Source organism: Leucoraja erinacea, chromosome 5, assembly GCF_028641065.1.
Source record: "Leucoraja erinacea ecotype New England chromosome 5, Leri_hhj_1, whole genome shotgun sequence".
NCBI lineage: Eukaryota > Metazoa > Chordata > Chondrichthyes > Rajiformes > Rajidae > Leucoraja > Leucoraja erinaceus.
In genome coordinates this window covers 60673053-60699517 of record NC_073381.1, presented here as the reverse complement: position 1 = coordinate 60699517, position 26465 = coordinate 60673053, and the positions used below count along the sequence as shown (strand labels likewise).

At 40.4% G+C, this 26465-nt stretch overlaps 2 long non-coding RNA genes across 4 annotated transcripts in view; one reads left to right on the top strand and one right to left on the bottom strand.

The window, feature by feature from the left end:
- LOC129697320 (uncharacterized) overlaps nt 1-26465 on the top strand; it is a 90455-nt gene that overhangs the window by 29668 nt on the left and 34322 nt on the right. The window contains exon 1 of one of the 2 annotated variants that reach the window (XR_008723494.1): nt 6953-7229. The exons of the other annotated variant lie outside the window; for it this stretch is intronic. This is a non-coding gene — a long non-coding RNA (uncharacterized LOC129697320). Of the gene's footprint in view, nt 1-6952; nt 7230-26465 lie in introns of those variants that run through there. 2 annotated transcript variants of the gene reach the window in all.
- LOC129697321 (uncharacterized) overlaps nt 18941-26465 on the bottom strand; it is an 80640-nt gene continuing 73115 nt past the window's right edge. For both annotated transcript variants that reach the window (XR_008723497.1, XR_008723501.1), the window contains one exon: nt 18941-21507. This is a non-coding gene — a long non-coding RNA (uncharacterized LOC129697321). The remainder of the gene's footprint in view (nt 21508-26465) is intronic.

The window sequence follows — 26465 nt, the reverse complement described above, 5'->3', positions numbered from 1 at the left end:
AAAAAGGCACACTATTCTGCTGCAGGGGTGTAAATATAACAGTAGGCTCTGAGTTTCAGTGCCTTGTCAAATAGCTTATACTCCGTTGGGTGGTAGCAAGTTGCTGTTGGTTTAATCTCCTTGTAGTTAGCAGACAATGCATACACCTTGTACGAAGGTTAACCACTTGATGGTGGACATTACTTGCCAAAGGCCACATTCAACATTTGGCTTCCCAGATATCTATTTAGTTCTCCTGCTGGGATAGAAAGAGGCTGTGGCTTGGGTTTCACCATTATCTTTGAATTGATCAGTCAGGAAGTGCTGCTTTACTTACTCTACCATTAAGTGAGCCTCTCTAGTTCCAATCAACACAAAGAAGTCCACACCTTTAGGCTTGCATAATACTATGCTCACAATATAACTTCAGCAATTACTAATGGTTTCTACAAGCCGTGTCTTTGGTATTTAAGATTCCATTACCATTACTGGGGTGTAGTGGGCTGAATGTTCCCCTTTGGTTTTAACCAAGTAGCTACAAAAGCAATGTCTTCAAAATTAATCATTGCATATCATGCACACACACACTGAGTTTGAGAGAAAGAAGAAAATCAGTTTCTCAAGACACAATTGGGTCTTTTGACCTTGTCTGACTTCTGTTGAACTGCAGGTGAAGTGATCTACCTTTGATTTTTTTTTTAATTTGGACATTGGCATCGTGACCAAAAGACAATACTGAACAGTGACAGTCACCCTTGTACCCTTATAAACAAGTTGTCTAGCCCAGGAAATTTCTGCTTTTTAATAATGAACCTACTCCCAAACCGACAGCAGAGTTCAATGTGGGTGCAGATGACACATATACTATAAACTACAGTCAGTGCAGATGACACATATACATAAGCTACAGATTAAAATGCTTTCAATGAAAAATGCGGTGCTGAAATGTTTTTATGTGAAGAGTACAATTATAAAATTGCTACATAAAAATTCTGTCTATTTAAAATTCTGAACATTATCAACTTTGTGCTGTGATGATTAAAAATTGTCCAGGATACATTTATAAAGAAGTTATGCCAGATGGAGCAATATTGGGGAAGTTTTAATGAACCAAAAATGATCAACAATAAATCTCTTGTGATGTGTATTTTATTATAATGGGGAGTGTGGAATGGATATTTTTAAATGTTGCCAGGATGGGAAAATTGTATTTGAGAGACATGTTTGGACAAAGCCACGGTTATAGAAACATAGAAAATAGGTGCAGGAGTAGGCCATTCGGCCCTTCGAGCCTGCACCGCCATTAAATATGATCATGGCTGATCATCCAACTCAGTATCCTGTACCCGCCTTCTCTCCATACCCCCTGATCCCTTTAGCCACAAGGGCCACATCTAACTCCCTCTTAAATATAGCCAATGAACTGGCCTCAACTACCTTCTGTGGCAGAGAGTTCCAGAGATTCACTACTCTCTGTGTGAAAAATATTTTCCTCATCTCGGTCCTAAAAGATTTCCCCCTTATCCTTAAAATGTGACCCCTTGTTCTGGACTTCCCCAACATCGGGAACAATTTATCTTGAACAAGCGCAGGCTGAGAGTGGACTTAATTATAAGGAATGACCTATTCCCCTCAGAGGAGGAGGTATAGATTTAAAGTGGTAGACATAAGTGAATAGAGGAGAGATGAATTAAAATATTTTCTCTCAGGGGGTGGTTAGGATCTGGAGCTCATTGCCTGATAGGGTGGTACAGGCAGAAGCCACATTTAAATCACACGAGGGTGTATACTTGAAAGACAATGCATAGTTGCAGGATGGGAGGCAGCACAGTGGCGCAACTTGTGGAGCTGCTGTCTCGCAGCACAAGAGAAACAGGTTCAATCCTGACCTCGGGAGCTGTCCAAGTAGAGATTGCATGTTCTCCCTGTGAACATGCAACCAGATTTGGAGGTTAATTGCTGCTGTAATTTGCCCCTTGTATGTCGGCAAGTGGTAGAATCTGGGGGCTATTGATAATAATACGGAGAGAATAAAATTGGATTAGATTAGAGTAGTAATCTTTGCCAAGCTACTGTGTGACATAATCCAGTCTCTGGTCTTTTAAAGCAGGTAAATTACTCTTTCAGAAACTCCTGATATGTGCATAGTGGAACAATACTGAAAATTCCTGCTTGAAATGATATTACACATTTGTGCCAACTTTCATGGCTTGCCAGAGGATCACAGATCTTTTTGAAATGAGAGTGAAGCAAATCTTCATTTTTCACCATGGAATCTGACAAATCAACTGAAGATCTCATTTTAGGATTTCTCCTACTTCATCCAATGGAAATTAATGGAATGAAACTGGATGAATTCCTTAGCAAGTGACATGGGGCCTTATGATGAAGACGGACATTTATGAAGAAACTTCAAGATGTTCATTATTTAGCCACTGAAACATAAAGATCATTTAGACAATCTAGGTAAGATTACATCTCAAGGCTGTGAATTCTTTAAAACTGCAGGTATGAAATCAACAGATTGAGCTACACATCTCCTTCCTAAATATAAAATCATTTTAAGTCACAGGGCAATAAACTCCTGAACATATGGCCATGTGCAAGAAGAGATAACAAGAAGAAAATAATTGCATACTGCAGGCAGATGAGGTCAGTTCAGCTCAGCAGCATGTTTGGCACAAAGGACCTGTTCCTGTGCTGTAGTGGTCTATGTTCTTACTCTTACTATGAACACAAATAACAATTTAATTAATCCATAAAATCATTCTTAAAAAAGTGCATTTCAATTCAGTGGATTCATGTTTATTAAGCAATGTTATATGTAGTGCCAAAATACTTTTTTCCTTCTTCGTCTATTTAAGAGATCCCCTTGCAGGCTCGCACTTATATCTAACATAATTGATTGTTCACAATGTATCAATACAGACAATAATATCTCTTAAATCCTAAAGAAATAATCAAATTGAATGGCTTGCAATTACACCTGAAAGAGTAAGCATTCTTAAAAACATAGAAATATTGAAAAATAGGTGCACGAGTAGGCCATTTGGCCCTTCGAGCCAGCATCACCATTCAATATGATTATCTAAAATCAGTACCCCATTCCTGCTTTTTCCCCATATCCCTTAATTCCCTTAGCCCTAAGAGCTAAATCTGACTCTCATGAAAACACCCAGTGAATTGGCCTTCACTGCCTTCTGTGACAGGGAATTCCACAGATTCACAACTCTGTGGGTGAAGAAGTTTTTCCTCATCTCAGTTCTAAATGGCCTACCCCTTATTCTTAAACTGTGGCCCCTGGTTCTGGACTCCTCCAACATCGGGAACATTTTTCCTGCATCTAGCCTGTTCAATCCTTTAAGAATTTTGTATGTTTCTATAAGATCACCTCTCATCCTTCTAAATTCCAGTGAATAGAAGCCCAGTTGACCCATTCTTTCATCATATGTCATTCCCGCCATCCTGGGAATTAACCTGGTGAACCTGTGCTGCACTCCCACAATAGCAATAATATCCTTCCTCAAATTAGGAGACCAAAATTGCATACAATACTCCAGGTGTGGTCTCACCAGGGCCCTGTACAACTCCTTAAGAAATAGATTCTTTTGACAAATGCAATGGAACCATTTTTGTTAGATCACATAGAACACTCAACAAAAAAAAACTGCACGCCTAATTAAAATGTGCAAAACAATTTGACCCTTGGAGAAAAAGACAAATCAGAGAAATGAGATTCAAAATCGGCCTCATTAATTATTAGTATCCAGAATCTAGTTTGTTAAAGAAATTGAGGCAGTGCATGTTGGGCTTGGAATTTGTTGTGTACATATTTCTGGAACAGAGCTTTGCCCATCAGGAATTCAGATTCATTGATAAACTCGTGAAGTAGAGACTGGCAGACAGATATCCATGACATTATCGCTTCTTTGCAAAAGAAAAACAATAAGTAATTAACGATAATGGAAAAACATTTAACAAGAATTTGCCAAGGCAAAAATTTAAAGTGAACTAAAGAACAAGATAGTAAGGCATATGGCTAAAAGTATATCATCATTTTCAATTTTACACACTGTAAGTAAACAAAACGCTATCACCTTTTGTTGAAATAGCATGATATAAAATCAATCCAAAGATAGGCACAACATGCTGGAGTAAGTCAGTGGGCCAGGCAGTATCTCTGGATAGAAGGAATGGGTGATGGCTTGGGTCGAGACCCTTCTTCAGTCTGAGAGTTAGGGGAGAGGGAGACACAGAGACGAGGAGGGATAAGGTGTAAAAACGAGACATTAAAAGAGATTTGGATTAAAGGAAATGTAGAAATGTCATTGTTAGCTTGGAGAAATTGACAACAAAGCAAACAACAAAATGTAATTGGGGACAGTCAGACTAGTCGGAGAACTGGGAAGGAGGGGGATGGAGAGAGAGGTAAAGCAAGGGTTATTTGAAGTTAGAGAAGTCAATATTCATACCGCAAGGGGTGTGAGCTGCCCAAGCGAAATAGGAGGTGCTGTTCCTCCAATTCGCGCTGGACCTCACTCTGACAATGGAGGAGGCCCAGAACAGAAAGGTTAGTGTGGGAATGGGAGGGGGAGTTAAAGTGTTTAGCAACCAGGAGATCAGGTACATTTAGGCGGACTGAGCAGAGGTGTTCAGCGAAACATTCGCTGAGCCTGCGCTTGGTTTTGCCAATATATATTAGTCCACACATGTCACAGCAGATACAGTAGATGAGGTTAGAGGAGGTACAAGTGAACCTCTGCTTCACTTGAAAAGACAGTCGAGGGAGGAGGTAAATGGACAGGTGTTGCATCTCCTGTGGTTGCAGGGGAAAGTACCTATCTGATTTCTCATTTGCTAATTACTTTAACTCCCCCTTACATGAGTAAGAGCTCTAAAATGATGTTTCAAGGTTCCATTCTATTGAATATGCCTTCAATTAATAGAATTGTGGATTGTATTAGCAACTGCAGTGGACGTGCTAGACTTCACCTTAGAGATTTTAATACCATACAGTATTTATTAGTCACCAAAGTTATACATTCTGAATTTTCTTTAGCTGCAAACTAGCATTACATAATATTTCAATTGGCCAAGTGGGTTAGTTTTGTGATTAATCATCTAAACACACGGTTCAGCATTTCTTACTCCTTAATATGTCCTTCCAGCACCCCATTTAAAAGGAAATCTTTTGAAGGTTGTTTGGATGACATTCAATTTCTCTGTAGTTGTCACCTTATCAAATGATGGGTTTTCTAGAACTCTGGAATTGTTAACCATGGATAGCGATTTGCAGCCAATTCCTGAAATATTCTTGGATATTGCATTATTTTGTAACCACAGGCATATTATTTAATATAATGCTATATTTTTTTTTATTTAAAATCAATTTATTTTAGCTATAAACTATTTGCCTCTGAAATATTGCAATAATTTGACCTGACAGTTTAATATAATTTGCCTAAGTATGAAAAGGAATTTGCACCACTGCAAATGAAATGTATTTTCTTTTAGCCATAGGTAATGATTTTTATACTGCACATACCAATAACATGTCTGAGGAAATTATAGATTCCATGCCAATATACCACAAAAATAGATCAGCATTCAGGCTCGGCTATTAATTGGCAATCAGCACTTTCTGCAAAATGAAAGTTTCCTGTCATTTATCCCTGATATTCAACAGCACCTCTGGTGTGGTTTAGTAATCCAGAGACCTGGATTTACAATCTGGGGATCTGGTAACAAATTCCACTACAGCACCTGGATGCATTAAAGTCAGTTAAATAAATTAAACAAAAATTTAAAAAAATCATTATTATTGGTGATCATGAAAGAACTGGAATTCTTATTAAAACCCATCATGACTCATTCTTCAGGGAAGTTAATTTTGCCCCCCCTCTCTAAACTCCAGCAATGTAGTTAACTCTTAATTGCCTCTTCAGCTCAGGGCAATTATGGATAGATGATAAATGGCAGAATCAACAGTGTTGTTCACATCCTGTGAATTAATAAACAAAGTAACCCTCACCATCAACAGCCCGAGGATCATTTTTAACCTGAAACATAACTGAACAAGTACACGATTACCGTGACTGCAAAATTATGTTCCAGGGCCAGGTGCTCTGCAGTGATGGACTCAGGTACTGGCTTTCCACCTTTAGAAAAGCACAAGTCAGGAGTGCAAAGAACATCCTCCATTTGTCTAGATGAGTGAAGCTTCAGCAACAAGAAAGAATATTCTCCACTTGTCTACAAGAGTGCCGCTCCAATAACACTCAGGATGTGTTTCCTTTTTCTGGATGACTGCAGCTCTGATCTCACATAAAAGGCTTAATGTCATCTAGGGCAAAGCAGTTCACATTGATGGCTTTGTATTAACCACTCTGCCATTCACTCTATCCACCACTGGTCCTCCTTGCTGCAGTGAATGCATTCTATAAGACTGCCAAAACATCTTCAGCAGTATTTAGGAAATCCCAAACTCATAATGATGCAGATTATCTGTTGCCAGTATTCTATAGTTGATTATTGAAGTGAACACAAAATGGTATAAACTGAGTAAAACAATCTCAGCCAGGTTTGTATCAGGATGGATTAATTTTTGAAAGCGGTTTTGCTTTGAGCAACACAAGTTTAGGCTGACTAGCTGACATGTTTAACACACATTTTCCAGCACAGTTAAATTGCCCTTAAACAATACTTGGACGTATTTCAAATTACTCCATTGGATCGCATCACTTGAGTATATTTTAATGCTCCAATATTCAGAACTATGACAGGATTTTTTTGCACTCTAACATTAGCTATTATTTTAATTAATCATTATCATATTTTAAAATGTCATAAAATACTAATAATTTCAGATCATACCTTGAACAAAATAAACATTGTAATCTTTAAAAAAAATTAATTTAACATGCAGAAGTAGCATGATCGTTCTGCTATAAGCCAGGTGAGCAATTGAACAACCATGATTATTCGCAATTTATCAAAACATTTCCAAACATTGCAGCTGCAATTATGGGTTTTTCAGACGTAATGAGCATTAGACCTTTAAGAGCAGATCTGTGAAAACTGACACCGGGTTTGTCACAGTCACTAAATCTTTGGAAAGGAATAGCAGCCCAATAGAGTCAGTCAGATCGGAGAAGCGGAACTTACCGTGTTGTCATGTTCTTTTGACTCAATTTATCTTTGTCTGGGATCATTTTAAGCTCTGACCAATCCCATGCAGTCAGCTTTGAATGGTTTGTAGCTCTTATAGTGTCAATATCAATCAGCTACAATTAGAAGCTTCATCTTTAAAGTGAACTAAAGCAGATAAGTGTCAAGTTTTTTACCCCATTTTCATTATTTTTTAAGCTTCTGTAAAAGGATGAATAATTTTCTGGGAACTATAATTCTGACATACTTGTGCTTTAAGAACCATAAATGTGCATTTTTTTCTGATTCATATTTGATTCTGATTTAGTCATCATTTATTTGTTGTTTGTCATATATGTACTAAGTATATTTTGATGTCATCATCAATAATGGGAAGGTTATGCCACCTGCTCATCATTCTAATGCCTTCCCTTCACTTGAAACTACATAGAATTTGGTAACATATTTATTTGAGGTGAATGAAATTAAGGTTAAGGTTTTAAATAGTAAGATATTTGTTAAAGTGTATTTTGATCCTTAAATAGTAATCATGAGCTTTTCTACAATGTGTCAAATTGAGGTAATTAAATTAATTTCCAACCCTTCAGTTTTGCTTCCAGAATTTATTTCTCCCTTCACAACACATTAAATCAGAACTAAGTGATGCAAAGGTGCCTCAAGCTGGTCTTCAGTGCTCTTCTATGATTGACAGACACTTGCAATGTAATTAATATAATTAGCTTTTACTAAACACCAGAAAACTTAAAGTGTGGAAGGAAACCAAAGAGCTCGGAGAAAACTCAACTTGCCACGAGAAAGCTCGTGGCAAGTTGGGCCAAAGGGCCTGTTTCAATGCTGTATCACTGTGTGACTATGACTATATGACTCTATAACAAGTCCCAAGCCTTTATGTGTGTGCTGAGTCCAGGATTTTGCCACTCAGATCCTGCACCATGACATACATGACCAGATCCAAGACCCTATCAATGGGATCCTACGTCATTAAATTGGGAGGCAAAAGGGAAGGAAATTTATTTTTTAATTGAGTTTTCACTTAAGGTTCTGTGCTCTTCTGCATTTTCCATCAATGAAAATAAAAATAGTTTTAGATTCAAATTTGACTAGAACAGTATTTTAATTATTGTTACTTATTTAAAATAAATATTGTTTACTATTTTAAGGTTTTGAATAATTTCTGAATGTCAGACATTTAAAATATATTAAAAAATTGTGACTATTTGTCAAAGTCCAGCAGGACCACATGGGCAGATTCTCCATTACACTGTGTAGGAAGGAACTGCAGATGCTGGTTTTTACCGAAGATAGACACAAAATGCTGGAGTAACTCAGCCGGTCAGGCAGCATCTCAGGAGAAAAGGAATTTGTGACATTTCAGATTGAGACCATTCTTCAGACTTTACACTACCAAATGCCCAGTTTCAATCCAGTCCTAATGCCCCACTTGATGGTGAGGATCCCAAACTGTTCAACCCTCTGCATCTGGATTGAGTAAGAGCAGATTGTATGATGATGAGAACTAATTATAGGTCTTGGGCCAAGTCCAGTAAAATCCACCCCATTGAACGACCACTGCACAAGTAGTGATCAAACTCGCACAATGGCATTAGATGGAAGTTTCCAGCGACAATGATGAGAGGTGATATTCAAGCCACTGTGTTGCATGAAACGGGTGTAAGCTGAAGGCACCAGTACTCCCATGGCATTGTCACGTCTTTCTTTGCAGACTGTGATCATACAATGAAATTAGGTGCCATTGAGCTGGGGAGCATTTAATTAGCTGAGCAACCTTATGTCCTTAAACCTTAAGTTTCTTAAGTGCAATCAGTTCCAGGTTTTGACAAGAAACTAGTTTACTCAGTAAATCTTGAAACTTGTTTAATTAATGAGCTGGACACAGTTTTACCCTTGCATTTATCCCTCATATGATCCATGCAAAAGTCCTGCAGATCTAATTAAGCACATCTAGTTAAGGTAAGTATCAACCACTAAAGTATATTACTTTCCATAAGCTCATTAAGAAATTAATGAAATATTTTTTAACAGTTAAGCAAGAAGTGCACTAAAAGAGGGGAAAAATGGAAATGGAAACATTGCTCAATATAAAGACAATTAAAAAAATATGTGAATAAGAATTAATTAATCTGCAAGACGATCAAAAATAGATAATTGTGGTTAACTTCATTTTAGAGTCATTTTTTCGTTGACATGGACATGTGGGGCAAATAATCTCACCCTCTGCCCTAAATTTCTTGGTGTCTTGGTGAGACCACACCTGGAGTATTGCGTACAGTTTTGATCTCCTAATCTGAGGAAAGACATTCTTGCCATAGAGGGAGCACAGAGAAAGTTCACCAGACTGATTCCTGGGATGTCAGGACTTTCATATGAAGAAAGACTGGATAGACTCAGCTTGTACTCGCTAGAATTTAGAATATTGAGGGGGGATCTTATAGAAACTTACAAAATTCTTAAGGGGTTGGACAGGCTACATGCAGGAAGATTGTTCCCGATGTTGGGGAAGTCCAGAACAGTTTAAGGATAAGGGGGAAATCTTTTAGGACCGAGATGAGGAAAACATTTTTCACACAGAGAGTGGTGAATCTCTGGAATTCTCTGCCACAGAAGGTAGTTGAGGCCAGTTCATTGGCTATATTTAAGAGGGAGTTAGATGTGGCCCTTGTGGCTAATGGGATCAGGGGGTATGGAGAGAAGGCAGGTACAGGATACTAAGTTGGATGATCAGCCATGATCATATTGAATTGCGGTGCAGGCTCGAAGGGCCGAATGGCCCCCTCCTGCACCTATTTTCTATGTTTCTATGTTTCTAAATTCCAAAGATTATGGTGTTTTATTTAATGGAACCAAGAACAAGTTCAATATTTTAAGGAAATTGACCGTTGTCTTAGCACTGTTAAAGCAGATATGGGGTGGTACAATGGGGCTGTGGTAGAGTTGATGCCTTACAGCACCAGAGACCTGGGTTTGATCCTGACCACGCGGGTGTTGTCTGTATGGAGTTTGTACATTGTCCCTGTGACCATGTGGGTTTTCTCCTGGTCCTCCAGTTTACTCCCACACTCCAAAGATGTGCAGGTTTGTAGGTTAATGGCTTCTGTACATTTCCCCTGGTGTGTGGATTACTTACTTACTTACTTACTTACTGCCTATTATGCCTCCTGGCATGTAGGGCAGCAACAAAGGTCCACTCAGTAGTGTTGATTCCTTCAGTTGCTGTTTCCATAACATAATTGTTTTACGAGACAGGGTTGTTAGCCCTGTGCTCAACCTCCAACCTGGAGGACCAGTGGATCGCTCTTCGTCTCGTCTCTACCCTTCGACCTGTCCAGCATAGGAGACCCTAACAGGAGACGAATCTCCCGCTGGCATAGTTCGAGGGGTCACTGAGACACAAGCTCCCCAAACACGACAAGGTTGCGATCCAATGGGGAGGGTGTGTAGATTAGTGTACATGCAATCGCTGGTCGGTGCGGACTCAGTGGGCCGAATGGCCTGTTTCCACGCTGTATCTCTGAACTAAACGAAACAGACACTATTGTGAAAGGCTTTATTCTAGTCTCAGATTAAAACTAATTGCGAAGATATGTAGTGAAACAAGAATAGGTGTGATCAATCTAAATATCAAGGAAAGAACATGGAGAGAGCAACTTGCAACAACAAAATCTAAAGCACTCCTCAGATTTTCATCGAACTTTAATTTCCATAAATCTTAGTTAGCCAGGCTACACAGGGAATCATTTTAGACAGGATCTTAGATTGTAACTCCAACAGCTGCTGGATTCTTTCCTGGCTATGAAGGGCTGCAATTCCAAATGAACAAGACACTGGGCACCCTGATAAAACGCAGTACAGCAAATATATCACACAGCTATTTTGTTCGAAGTAACAAAGGCACGTACACATTGGCAATGGAAGCGTGAATCCAGAGATTGCAACACAAACCTCTGCAAGATTACTTCAATTGTGTTGCCAGTGGAACTATGGAAACCAGTAAGACTGAAAAGATAACCAGAAAGGCAATATTTGAAACCAGCTAAACCTCCCACAGCAATAAACCTGTCAACTGTATAACATTTACAATCAACTGACAATGTGTTGCAGTCAATTTGGAACTGAACACTTAATTATTATATTATTATAGCCGTGTTGCACAATATCATACACATCAACTATAATTTGTTTTCATATTTTGTCTTACACAGCTCTAATAAAAGCATAGTTGAAGTATCCAACACCACATCCTAAAAAGCATATATTAGTCTTATAGTGAAAATAGCATCGATTTTCAGGATCATACTTGAATGCTGAGTTATATAATAAGCAGAGTTTGTGTAAGATAAATATTAAGTACTGTTGGAAGATTGTCGACTCGGTTAAAGACTCACTTTGGTTTGCTCAAACCTGTTGGTTTTTCAGTGCAATGAGATGTCTGTAAGTAAATCCTACTGCCTGGCACATTCCAGGCTGCAGGAGTACGTGCTGAGGGACACACTACAGCTTGATGCAGCTAATGCAAAGGGTTTGTGCGCATGGACTGTAATCTAAGGTCCTGCCACCAATAAACTCTGAGGGGCTGGGTACAATGAAACAGGCACATAAACATGTGAATGATATATTGTTCAAAGAGGTTACCTGAGTGACATTGGCACTTTGCACATAATGTATTAACATGATGACTCTAAAAATGTATAGACTTGACAACACTATGAATATATAGACTGGAAAATGCTGTGGATGTAAAGAAAGTCATGTGCTGTTTTGTATTTCCTCTATATAGAAGAAAAACAAACATAGAAAAATAGGTGTGCAGGAGGAGGCCATTCGGCCCTTCGAGCCAGCACCACCATTCAATAAGATCATCTAAAATCAGTACCCTGTTCCTGCTTTTTCCCCCCACATCCCTTGCTACCTTTAACCCTTAGTGCTAAATCTAACTCCCTCTTGAAAATATAAACTTTTCTCAAAGTTTAAAGAGATTTAAAGAGATAATCAAGGACGAGTTGCACCCTGGCCGTTCCCTCTTCCCCCCTCTCCCATTGGGCTAAAGGTATAGAAGTATAAGAATGCACACCTCCAGATTCAGAGACAGTTTGTTCCCAGCTGCTATCAGGCAACTGAACCATCCCACCACAACTAGAGAGCATTCCTGAACTACTATCTACCTCATCGGACTCCATCGAACTATCTTTGATCGGACTTTACCTGCTTTATCTTGCACTAAATATTATTCCCTTATTAAGTATCTATACACTGTGAATGACTCGATTGTAATCATGCTTTGTTTTTCCACTGACCGGTTAGCATGCAACAAAAGCTTTTCTCAATACCTTGGTACATGTGGCAATAAACTAAACTATGTAAGATTCAGGATGTCACCAAATACTCTTACAAACTTCTATATACAGTATGTACTGCATAAATTATCCTGATAGTTTGCGTCATGACCTCGTGTGGCAATTCCAATGCAAAGACCTCCCAACCATTGGAAGCACTGCCTCAAGATGTCTCAGGTAATGTCTATCATTAAAGAGCACCATTATCTGGGCAATGCCCTCTCCTCATTGCCACCATTGGGCATAAGCATGAAGTCACACACCACTGGGTTCAGGGACACCAACTTTGCTACAACCATCAGGTTTTTAAATCCACCTACATAAACCTCGACTAAACATACCTCAACAACAGAACACTAAGGAACGTCTCCTGCACTGTTCTCGTGTGTTCTCTGAATCTATGTGCGTGCTATGCTGCTTCAAGCAAGATTTTCATTGTACCTGTATCTCTATATTTGCATTGATAATAGACTCAACTTAATTTGAAATATTTGAGGAATAAAGTTAATTTGGGTGAAAAAAATAGGTTCATACAAGCTGAGGTTTTATTCTCTAGAATGTAGCAAGTAAGGAAATGACTGAGGGAAGCACAGTGGCGCAGCAGTAGAGCTACTGTCTTACAGCACCAGATATCTGGGTTTGATTCTGACTACGGGTGCTGTCTGTATGGAGTTTATCCTTGTGACTCCGTTGGTTTCTCCGGGTGCTTCAGTTTCCTACCATATTCTAAAGATGTGCAAGATTGTAGGTTAATTGGCTTCTGAAAAATTGTAAATTGTCCCTAGCATATAGGATAGTGCTAGTGTACAGGGTGACTCTCGTTGTCATGGACTCGGGGGGCAGAAGGGCCATGGTAGTCTAAGAGTTTGTCCGTGGTGTTCTATTGCTGAAGTAGGATTAGGGATGTGCAGGTCAATTCAAGAACCTAATGGCTGCTGGAAGATAACTGTTCCTAAACCTGGAGGTGAGAGACCTCTGGCACATTTAATTCCTGCCCAATGGTAGCAGCAAAAGAAAAGTATGGCTCTTGATGATAGATACTGACTTTTGAGATAGTGGTAGACTGTGCCTGTGATTGACCAGGCAGAGAACACCAACTATCTGCAGCCTCTTGCATTCCTGTGTGTTGGAATTGCTGCACCAGACCAAATCAGCAATGATTTAACCAAATGAGGGATCAGCTCTATAGATTAAATATCATGCGACTGCTCATATTTTCCAACATTCCAATGTTTCTACATAATAGAATCTTTCGTTGAAAGTGCACTCAGATAAAAATCATTAAAGATGATCTCATCTTCTTTCTATCTCGCAGTGGAACAGTCTGAAATGTTCCTGAATGGTTAGGTCTAGATACCATGAACTTCCATTCAGCACTTGCTCAGAATTAATATTTAACTTTGTTTCAAATAAAAATGTTCCATGATATTGTGACTGTGTAAATAAGGTAGTAATTTCCAATGTAACATGCGTCTACCAATTCAATATCAATCAAACCAGAGATTAGCGCATCAATAAACTGGAAAGTTTAACTCCAGAGCTACTGGGTGCAAATGAGGTAAAAGGAGAAAGTGAAGGAACTACTTAGCAAGTCAGGCAGTATCTGTGGAAAGAAGAACAGAGTTAACATTGCAGAATGTTGGCCCTTCATCAGTTAGTGAGGTTTGGTCCGTGAACGTCAGACAAATATTTAATGTTTGTTAAAGTAAAGGAAGCGCAGCCTGAAACAATGCGATGGAGGAAACGGGGAAACTTAAACTTGAGTAAATAGTCAGACAAATGATTTTGCTCCTCAAGAAATTAATTAAGGGATTGAGCATTAAATAGACGAAAAACAAAGACTGTTTAATGTTGGTGAAAGGAATGGCAAAGTAAGGATAAAATACATAATATCTGAATATTCAGCATTTCTAACTAGCTTCAATTCAATTAAAAAATATTCAAATTACCTTGTGCCTACCTTAAATCTTCAGGACATTTCCTCTCCGTTCAAATGAATAGACATATTAGTTTGGTGCCAAGTCTAACCTGGCATAACCTCTAGAAGCATTCAGCATCATATGTTCTACGATGAGCCAAGTATCAGAGCAGAGCCAAAAACATAACAATAAGACAGCAAACAAGTTTAATACTTCCACATTCACACACACCCACACACACATACTGTACATGGTGACACAGCGGTAGAGTTGCTGCCTTACAGCACCGGAAACCTGGGTTTAACCCTGACTAGGGTGCTGTCTGTACGGAGTGTGTACGTTCTCCCCGCGACCAGGGGTTTTCCCCGGGCGCTCCAGTTTCCTCCCACACTCCAAAGACATAGAGGTTTGTTGGTTAAAATCTGCTTGGTGAAATTGTAAATTGTAATATTTAAGAAGGAACTGCAGATGCTGGAAAATCGAAGGTACACAAAAATGCTGAAGAAACTCAGCGGGTGCAGCAGCATCTATGGAGCGAAGGAAATAGCCAACGTTTTGGGACGAAACCCTTCTTCAGACTGAAAATTGTAAATTGTAATGATGGCTCTTATGTGGGGAAGTGCCTGCAGTTATGACCCGTTGGCACATCTATGCAAATTTGGACAAATGAATTCTGCACACAAAATTGACAGTTCTTTTTGTTACATTTACATAGAACAAAGAGCAACTAACAGTGGACGGCATCCTGAAATGTTATCACTGTGAGAACCACAGATGTTCATATTACTTTACATTAAACACATTAGAATGTAATTTTAGAATTTGAAACTTAAAGATTATATTCTGAGCATTTTATTCCAAGTGGTTTAATGTGACATTGTGCATTGCTGGATTTGAATTTGAATAATCAAAAATAATTTTTTGGAGCATTCCTAAATCTTCAATATAATTTTGGTTTTCACCATGTCATTCTGTCAACCCTGAGGATAATAATCAATCATACCTGGTCTAAACTACCAAGGAGAGCAGTCTGAAGAAGGGTCTCAACTGGAAACATCACCCATTCCTTTTCTCCAGAGATGCTGCCTGTCCCGCTGAGTTACTCCAGCATTTTGTGTCTACAGTATCTTTGTTGTAAACCAGCATCTGCGGTTCCTTCCAACACAAGGACATTTACGTACTGAATACATGCAAATAACATAACGAATGAGATAGCAGATTTAAACTAGCTCATGGAAAGCCAAATCAAACAAAACAGTTCAGTCTGAGGAAGAACTCCAACTCGAAATATCACCTATCCATTCCCTCCAGAAACGCTGTCTGATCTGCTGACTTACTCCAATGCTTTGTGCTCTAAACAAAACAGTTAGTTATATTTTTTTGAAAAATGTTCTATGGTGATCCTTAAAAAAACAATTGGCAAATATTTTTTTAAAGAAGTGACTGACTCGTTCAATAACAGGTATGTCATATGATGATAGAATGGAGCGACTGGGCTTGTATGCACTGGAATTTAGAAGGATGAGAGGGGATCTTAATGAAACATATAAGATTATTAAGGGATTGGCCACGCTAGAGGCAGGAAACATGTTCCCGAAGTTGGGGGAGTCCAGAACCAGGAGCCACAGTTTAAGAATAAGGGGTAGGTCATTTAGAATGGAGATGAGGAAAAGCTTTTTCACCCAAAGAGTTGTGAATCTGTGGAATTCTCTGCCTCAGAAGGCAGTTGAGGCTAATTATCTTGATGCTTTCAAGAGAGATTTAGATAGAGCTCTTAAAGATAGCTAGTGCGGAATTCAAAGTGACACTAGTCAAGAGATATGGGGAGAAGGCGGGAACAGGGTACAGATAGTGGATGATCAGCCATGATCCCAGTGAATGGTGGTGCTGGCTCGAAAGGCCGAATGGTCTACTCCTGCACCTATTGTCTATTGTCTATTGTATGGTTTTAAATTCAGAATTACAGACCACAATATTTTTTAATCATCCATACTTATCCATAGATAAGACTTTCAGAAAGCCCACAAAGGAGATTAGTGGGTAAAATTAGAGCACATGGTATTGGGGGTAGGGTATTGATATGGATAGAGAATTGTTTGGCAGACAGGAAACAAAGAGTAGGAATAAACGGGTCCCTGTCAGAATGGCAGGCAGTGTCGAGTGGAGTGCCGCAAGGCTCAGTGCTGGTGCCGCAACTATTTAAAATGTATATCAATGATTTAGATGATGGAATTAAAAGTAACACTAGCAAATTTGCAGATGACACAAAGCTGGATGGCAGTGTAAACTGCGAAGAGGATGCCACAGTCTAAGAATAAAGGGGAGGCCATTTAAAACTGAGATGAGAAAAAACTTTATCACCCCGAGAGTTGTGAATTTGGGGAATTATTTGCCACAGAAGGAAGTAAAGGCCAATTCACTGGATGATTTTAAAATAGAGTTAGATAGTGCTCTTGGGGTTAGCAGAATCAAGGGATATGGGGAGAAGGCGGGGACGGGTTACTGATTGTGGATGATCAGCCATGATTCAGATTCAGATTCAGATTTAATTGTAATAGTCAGTGTGTCAGAGACAACGAAATGCATTTAGCATCTCCCTGGAAGAGCGACATAGCATATGATTTGAATAAATATTTACATTAGCATATATACAGACATAGTGTTTTTCCTGTGGGAGGAGTGTAAGTGGGGGGGGGGGGGGGGGGGGTGGGGGGGTGTGGTGATTGGCAGTCACCGAGGTACGTTGTTGAGTAGAGTGACAGCTGCCGGGAAGAAGCTGTTCCTGGACCTGCTGGTCCGGCAACGGAGAGACCTGTAGCGCCTCCCGGATGGTAGGAGGGTAAACAGTCCATGGTTGGGATGAGAGCAGTCCGCAGACATCGCTTGCTTTGGACAGACTCAATGGAGGGGAGCGAGGAACCGGTGATGCGTTGGGCAATTTTCACCACCCTCTGCAATGCCTTCCGGTCGGAGACAGAGCAGTTGCCATACCATACTGTGATGCAGTTGGCAAGGATGCTCTCGATGGTGCAGCAGTAGACGTTCACCAGGATCTGAGGAGACAGATGGACCTTCTTAGTCTCCTCAGGAAGAAGAGACGCTGGTGAGCCTTCTTGATCAGAGTTGAGGTATTGTGGGTCCAAGAGAGGCCATCGGAGATGTTAACACCCAGGAACCTGAAGCTAGAAACAAGTTCCACCTCCGTCCCGTTAATGTGGATGGGGGTGTGCGTGCCGCCCCTGGACTTCCTGAAGTCTACAATTAGCTCCTTGGTCTTCTTGGAGTTAAGGGCCAGGTTGTTGTCAGCGCACCATGCTGCTAAGTGCTGGGCCTCCTCCCTGTAGGCCAACTCATCATTGTTGCTGATGAGGCCAATCACCGTTGTATCATCTGCATACTTGATGATGGTGTTAGTACCATTCCAGGTCGTCATAGGTGAAGAGGGAGTAGAGGAGGTTGCCAGCACCATACTGCCCTACAGTGGAACGCCGGATGCTCTCGATGGTGCAGGGTAGAAGTTCACCAGGATCTGAGGAGACAGATGGACCTGTCACTGACTGGGGTCTGTTGCTTAGAAAGTCCAGTATCCAATTGCAGAGGGAGGGTTCGATGCCCAGGTTACCGAGTTTAGTGATCAGTTTAGATGGTATAATGGTGTTGAATGCTGAGCCAATCGAGAGGGCATCGGTAAGATCTGTTGACTCCCAGGAACCTGAAGCTGAGATGGCACGTCCTCCGTACCTCCTGTCCTTGCGTTAGGCAAACTGATAGGGATGGGGGTGTGGCGTTTTGAGCCCCCAGGACTTCCTGACGTGATGATACAATGTGCAACTGGGCTCCGTTGGGCTTCCGCCGTGGAGTTAAGGCACAGGCACGAGGAGGTGTTTTAAGGCACGTCAGCGGGCACCAGGTGAAGATGCTAAGTGTCTGGACAGGCCTCCCCGGGGATGTAGGGCCAGCAGCCTTACGTGCATCGTCCTACTCAGTGCCATGTATATGATAGAGGCCAATCACCGTTGGTAGCTCATCTTGGCATACTCTTCAGGTTAGCCCTGGATGAGCTTAGTACCGGTGTAGCAGTAGTGACCTGCAGTTCATCCATGGCTTCTGATTCGGGAATATGGTCACCTGTTTGAGAGGGAGTATTGATGGGAGTTTATAGGGAATAGAGGATGTGTAGCACACAGCCCTGTGGAGTCAAGGGTGGCCGGGCTGCAAGGCCTTCCAGTCAGTGTTTCCAAAACACTGCTGAAGTGTGCTTGTCTAAACTAACTGACTGTGGTCTGTTGGTTAGAAAATGGCCAGTATCCAGTTTCAGAGGGAGGGGTCGATGCCCAGGTTACCGAGTTTGGTGATCAGTTTATCATGGTATAATGGTAGATGAATGCTGAGCTGTAAAAAAAACATTATGAACCAGCATCTGCTGTTCCTGGTGTCTAAGTGTTTAGTCTGTTTATGTCATCGCACTGAGGTGGTGAGAGTTGGCGGTCAGTGAAGACAATATATGATTACAATCGAGCCATCCACAGTGTAGTACATGATTAGGGAAATGATGAGACAACAATAGCGCTGGAAAACATGCAATACAATCACAATGCATGAGTAATGTGTTTGACCAAGTGGACGGTGCCCTTGAGATTTATGATGGCACTTTATTATCATGATTAGATTGCAAACCAGACTAGCCATTCTATTTATTGGATTAATGTGTATTTGTGCATTTTGGGAATTCCTTGTGCCAGCTGAAGAACTGTAATGAGGCCATGATTGCCGTCTCCAAGAGAGGGTGATCATTGTGTCCAATTGCTGCAAAGCTTTGGGAAATATGGAACAGATTATGGGAACAAATGGAAGAGGGCAGGTGTCCCAATTTTCTGATATAGTTTAAGATGTCTGAGCTAACAAGATTGAGGAGAGAGTTATTCTATGTCCAGGGCCCAGTTAGACTGGGGATATCTAACAAGGCCAATGGCAGGAATGTAGCACCAGGAATCTGGATAAGTGCCAGGAAAATGATAATCAATTCAAATTTGCTGCAATTATTGAGAAATTGTTTTTTTTATGAATATTGTTTATTTTATTTTAGATTATTATTGTCATGTATGTACAGAGTCCAGTACAAAGCTTTTGTCAAGCCGGCTGCAGTGCAGAGATAAACGATAAAGGGTACAACATTTAGTATAACACAAAGTCTGATAAAGCTCAATTAAAGATAGTTAGAAGGTCTCCAATGAGGTATAAGGGAGGTCTGGACCCACAATCTAATTGATGAGAGGACCGTTGTGTTGCCTGATAACTGCTGGGCCGAAACTGTCGCTGAATCTGGAGGTATGTGTTTTCAAACTTCTGTACCTCTTGCCTGATGGGAATGGGCAGAAGAGAGAGTGACCTGGGTGAGACTGGTCCCATTTCTCTCCCAATAATCACCACTCACCTCACAACATAGCTAACATTCATCTGCCTGCCACATCCGTCATAACACAAAGGTACCTTGATAAAGGTGGACTTGACCTGACACTTACATGGCATGAATACCCACTGGCCTTGACTGACCAACTCTCTCTGGTATCCTGGTTTTACTGGAGCCTATCTTCTTGTACACTTTACATGGCCTGTTCTGAAAACCCTCCTTTGAAGCTATCTGAAAAATTCCTTCCAAATCTTTGCACTGGAGAGTGCTATGAATTGTTGTAAGGCACTTATCTTTGGATTTTTTTTTGTTTTCCTTTAGTCTATTAGTTTAAAGCAAATTGTTTTTACTTGACATTTTGCAATTGGTCTTAGTATTTTTGTTTTTTGGATTTTTTTTTTTGGATTTTTATCTTCTCCCATTCATTCTTGTCAAACACTCAAGAGTACAAAACTGGGCATATCCTGGATATTCCCCAAGCTCTTAGAAAGTTTTCATATTAGTTTCAACAGAGGACTGGTACCTGAATAAGGGTGAAAAAAGCTGGACATCAACTGCTGACCCAACAAATCTATGTTGGCATTGGAGAACTGTAACCCAGCCTAGCCTAGAGAGGCCAAGCAGAATAGCTGGGACTTGAAGGATTGCATAAACATTGCCACATGTGCTCGACCTGCAAACCAATCTTGCATTCATAATTTATAATGCATTAAGCAATCATATAATTTTACAATTGCCTGTAATTTTTTATAGATGAACAAGTAAATGTGCAAAGACTTTGAGATGCATATCAATAAATGTAACCGGACAACTCCAAAAAAATATTTTTCTGTAATTCCAGTGTTACAACTATACAACTAACAATAATAAGACCAGTGCAGTGGTGCAGTTGTTGCCTCACAGCACCAGAGACCCGGGTTAGATCATGACCTCAGGTGCTTTCTGTGTGGAGTTTGCATGTTCTCCCTGTGACCGCGTGGGTTTTCCAGTTTCCTCTCAGGTCCCAAAGAAGTGCAGGTTTGTAGGTTAATTGGCTTCTGTAAATTGCCCGTAGTGTGTAGGGTGTAGATGCTAAAGTGGGATTACAGTGAGCTGGTGAGAACGGGTGAACGATGTGGGCCAAAGGGCCTGTTTGTAGGTTAAATGTCTTGGTATGAATGTAAATTGTCCTTAGTGAGTGTATAGTGTTAATGTGCGGGGATCGCTCGTCGGTGCTGACTCGGTGGGCCAAAGGGCCTGTTTCCGCGCTGTATCTCTAAACTAAACTAAACTAAGACTGCACTATTGTCCATTTAGACACATGTCCAGCAATTTGTTTCTTGCAGCACCCAGATGTATGCTTGGTGGGTCTCTATACCTTCTTTGCACAAAGAATGTGCCTCTCATGGGAATTGTTCTTCATCAGCCTATCCAGGTCCTTTTGATCCATGACAGCATTTTGTCACTCCTCTTCTATCGTAACGTGCATTCATTTAGAAGGGGTACTCACCTGTTCCTGCAAGTGTTAGCTCATTTGGCAACATGCCCCTTTCAGAGATGGCTGCAAAGATGACACGTGCTAGGCTAGGTATTGACAGTAATGAAAACTTGCAGCACATCAGTGACGAATGCTTTGCTGAACCAACACCATCAGATTCAGTACAAGTCTCGCAAAGAATTCCAGCAATGTTGTTCTGCATATCTGGAAATCAAAGTTTGCAAACTTAATGTGAGTTTCATAACAGTATTAGTGTGACTCTCAGCACAGTTCTAATGGCATTAAAATATAGTATTGCAATTTTCAGCCATCTATATTTGAATGAATGGTTGACAGGAGGAAACTGATTCCTAGGTAAGTATTTGTAACATTCAATTCACAGTAAACTATTCATTATCTGGTATTTATTGTAAGATAGAGTTGTTTTGCATGTTTGGACATGCGGGTATTTGTTAAATTTAAATTTATGATATTTACATGAATTAATTTGAGATTATTCCTAGTTGTTCAATGCATTGTTCTGGAGTTTTTCTTCTGGGATGAGGTCAAGAAAAATTGATCTTCTTGCATATTTTAAATGCAAGAATGGATTTGAAGGGCCGAGATGGCCTGTTTCTGTGCTGTAATTGTTATATGGTTAAATGTAATTTTATTTAAGTACTTTTCAATATTTCACAGGCGGCTCAGTGGCGCAGCACATTGAGGTGCTGCATCACAGCGGCAGAGATCTGCGTTTGTGTCCATAGGTGCTGTCTGTGTAACTTTGCACGTTCTTTCTGTGACCATGAGGGTTTCCTCCTGGTGTTCCAATTTCCTCCCACATCCCCAATACATGATTTGTAGGTTACTTGGCCTCTGTAAATTGCTGCTAATGTACAGGGAGTGTGTGTGAAAGTGAGTTAACCTAGAACTTAAATGAAGGGTAATTGATTGTCAACATGAACTCGTTGAGCCGAAGGGCCTGTTTCCATGTTGGGTCTTTCAATCAATTCAGTTGATCAATTTTCAGAATAATCATTAACGTATACCTAACTAATTATATGATATTGACTGTATGATATGCCAAGACATGATGCACATTTATAACTCCAACTTAAAATACTAAACCTGACAGATGTGTATATCACCCCATGAACAGGCTGCTCTGTACAGTAAATGGCATATGATTAGGCAAAGTTTTCATCACGGATCTTCAGTGTTATGGCAGAGGGTCAGTTTCAAGTAATAAGCCCAGGATGTTTGTCTTAAGCAGTTGAGTTTAACTTGGAGTCTTATTAATCTTATCATAAACACCCACAGAACAGACACGGCTGCAGATACTTTTGTTTTAAAACTAATGGTGTAAACTGCGACAGGCTTGAACACTGAGTTCTTTATGAGAGAGACCCGGCTGTTCATTTTCACACTGTTTCTCTTAGCTTTAGCCACCATTTGTCTTTTGAGTTTTGAAATCAGCCTTTTTGCGGTATTGCAGCAACTGCTGAGCTGAGACAGGTGCAGGGATCAAAGAGGCTCAACAAATAAAACATCTGGACGCAAAAACCATAATAGGCTCATTTTGTTGCCAAAGTCTCACTAGGAATATGTTGAAAGTATAGACAAATACAATTAGACCAATGATCCAAACACTGACAAAACAATTAAGCATTCTTTATGAAGTCACATCAAACAAAACGTCCAGTGTCATGAAATCGCATTGGATTATTTCACAGAAATGGTAATACATCATTTCTATGATAAACCAGAGATGATAATCTTGAAACAGGTGCTACTCATAAAATCCATAGCCTTTCTCATGTAAGAAATATTTGCCTATTTGGCTGTGAAGGGATTTTCAGGATTAATTTAGATTATAAATTCTCCATGAAACTAAATTAACAAGGCACTTCTTTCAAGATAAATGCTATTTGAACTGTTCTTTCCCTGCTAATCACGTGATGCTTCAGTTTGGTTTCCCCGAATGAAAGATCAACTCAGATAATTAATTAGTTCCGTGAATGCACATTTTGAGAATATGTGGGATTGGTGCCTTGCTTCCATATTCCTTATTTTCAATTTAAATCAGGTATTATGATTTGTTTTTCAGGGAAAGTAGGGGACGAACAGATTAAAAGATAAAGTGATCATTTTGAGTCAAGAGTCAAGCAAGTCAAAAATGGTTAATTGTAAGTGTGCCATCAGCAGAACGATAAATTCTTACTTGACCTGTAAACACAATACACACAGATAATATATAGTCAAAAAAACAAATTAAATAAATTAATCACTACACTCAATAATAAGAAATAAGGAGCAGCAGTTGCTGTTTCACAAACAAAAAAACACAAAGTGCTGGATTAACTCAGTGGGTCAGGCAGCATCTTTGGTCTGAAGTAGGGTCCCACCAGAAACGTCACCTATCCACATTCTCCACAGGTGCTGCCTGACCCGTTGAGTTACTCCAGCACTTTGCCTCCCTTTCAGTACCATTGGTTAGCATTTAAATCAATTATTTTGATGGTTGTATTCAGCACCACACAATCTTTTGATGGGAATTATGAGGTATTTAACATCCCGTTTGTACAGACAAATAAGCACAAGCCTATTTCTGTAAGAACCATGGACTCCAATTTTCCAGTCATTATATTGGTTGCCAAACTGCCAGGATGGATTGAGACTGTGAAAGGGAAAAAAAAAATTGTATTTGGGTTATTTTTAGGAACCCCAAATGGAATGTTTCAAGGGCAGGGACCTTAGACATGATTTGTTAAAATCTGTTTCATGAAAAGTGGAAACGACAACTGAGTTTGAAAGGTCTCAACCCAAAACATCACCAGTCCATTTTCTCCCTAGGTTAGACTTTAGAGATACAATGTGGAAACAGGCCCTTTGGCCCTCCGAGTCCACGCTGACCAGCAATCACCCCGTACACTAACACTATCCCACACACTAGGGACAATTTACAATTTTTACAGAAGCCAATTGACCTACAAACCCGCACACCTTTGGGATGTGGGAGGAAACCAGAGCACCTGGGGGAAACCCACGTGGTCACAGGGAGAACATGCAGACTCCACGCAGACAGCACCTGGGGTCAGGATCGAACCCGGGTCTCTAGCGCTGTGAGGCAGCAACTCTACCGCTGCGCCACTGTGCCACCCCCAAAATGCTGCATGACCTGCTGTGGTTCCTTCAGCATTTTTTTAAATATACAAGATTCCTGCATCTGCAGTTTCTGGTGTATCCGAACAAACAATTGAACCTGACGTAAGTGGAGAGGATTTGTAAGAGGTTGGCATTGATCATAGAAACATAGAAACATAAAAATTAGGTGCAGGAGTAGGCCATTCGGCCCTGCGAGCCTGCACCGCCATTCAATATGATCATGGCTGATCATCCAACTCAGTATCCCGTACCTGCCTTCTCTCCATACCCCCTGATCCCCTTGGCCACAAGGGCCACATCTAACTCCCTCTTAAATATAGCCAATGAACTGGCCTCAACTACTTTCTGTGGCAGAGAATTCCAGAGATTCACTACTCTCTGTGTGAAAAATATGTGTGAACATGTCATCATGACATAAACTGCAAGGAGTGCAAGGAGTCTTTTAGGTTCCTGGGAACCATCGTCTCCAAGGACCTTAAATGGGGGGCCACCATCGACTCCACAGTCAAAAAGGCACAACAGAGGATGTACATCCTGCGGCAGCTGAGGAAGCATAATCTGCCACAGGCAACGATGATTCAATTCTATAAGGCTATTGTAGAGTCTGTCCTCACCTTCTCCATCATGATCTAGTTTGGCTCAGCCACCAAGCACGACACCTGGAGGCTGCAGCAAATCGTCAGATCAACTGAGAAGGTTATTGGCTGCAACCTTCCCTCCGTTGACAAACTGTACACTGTGAGGGCCAGGAAACGAGCAGGTAAGATCATCTCTGACCCCTTTCACCCTGGCCACAACTCTCTGAATCACGTCCCTCTGGAAGGCGACTCCGGACTGTCAAAGCTGCCACAGCCAGACATAAAAACAGTATTTTTCCTCGAGTAGTAGCTCTACTCAATAACCAAAAATCGGTAGCCTCCTTTTACTCTGGTATTTTATTTAATTCACATGTTTAATCGATAATGTTTTATTATTGATGTTGAATGTTTTATGTGTCATTCCTAACTGTCACTGTATGTCATGTTGTCACTTGCGGGCAGAGCACCAAGGCAAATTCTTTGTATGTGAATACTTGGCCAATAAGGATGTGGCCAGCTGGCCACAACCATGTGGGAGATCACATGACTCCTTAAGATTATTTCAATACCATAACATAGAATATAAAACTTAGAACAGTACAGCACAAGAACAGGCCCTTCAGCCTACTATGTTTGTGCCTAAAATGATGCCAAGGCCATCTCTTATCTGCCTGCACATTATCCATATCCTTCCATTCACAGGGATTCCAGAACGGAACTAAGGCTAGGTGAACATTTCAATAATATTTATAACTGAGAAAGTTCTGAGGCAATGAAGATCCTATTTCAGAAAACATCCGTAACTTTCAGAAGGGAAGTTAATATATAATTCAAACAAAAATATTGCAGGACTCTCTCCTGGTGTGTGACAGTGGGAAAATCTGAACACACTTTCAAAGAAATGTGAAATGTCCTTTTGCTTTAGACACAGGTTTATTATTTAGTCCAGTGTTAATTAGTCCATAAATAAGAGAATTCCCTTTTGGAGCAGAATCTTTTCAAATGTCACCTTCTGTTATTCACTGGCTTTATACTTTGGCCCTGCTTTTTTAAATTTGCTATTGAAGCAAATGCTGAAGCAAAGATTTAATACATCAACATGTCATGAATAGCCACCTGTAAAGTTAAATTAAATAAATAGAAATGTTTCTACTTTTCGTAAAAATCATCCTAGCGGGATGCATCACAACTCTGCTGAAGACCAGCAGACATTGCTGTGACATGTGGATGTAGCCCAGTCCATCTTGCAGACCAGCCTCCCCACCACTTCTCTCCTTCTCCCCCCCCCCCCCCCCCCCCTTTGATTCTGTCTATACCTCATGCTGCCTTGGGAAAGAAGCCAACACAAATAAGAACCAATTCCACCCCAGTTACTCTCTCTTCTCCCTTCTCCCATGGACTGATGATACAACAGCATCCACACCACCAGATTTAACTGTT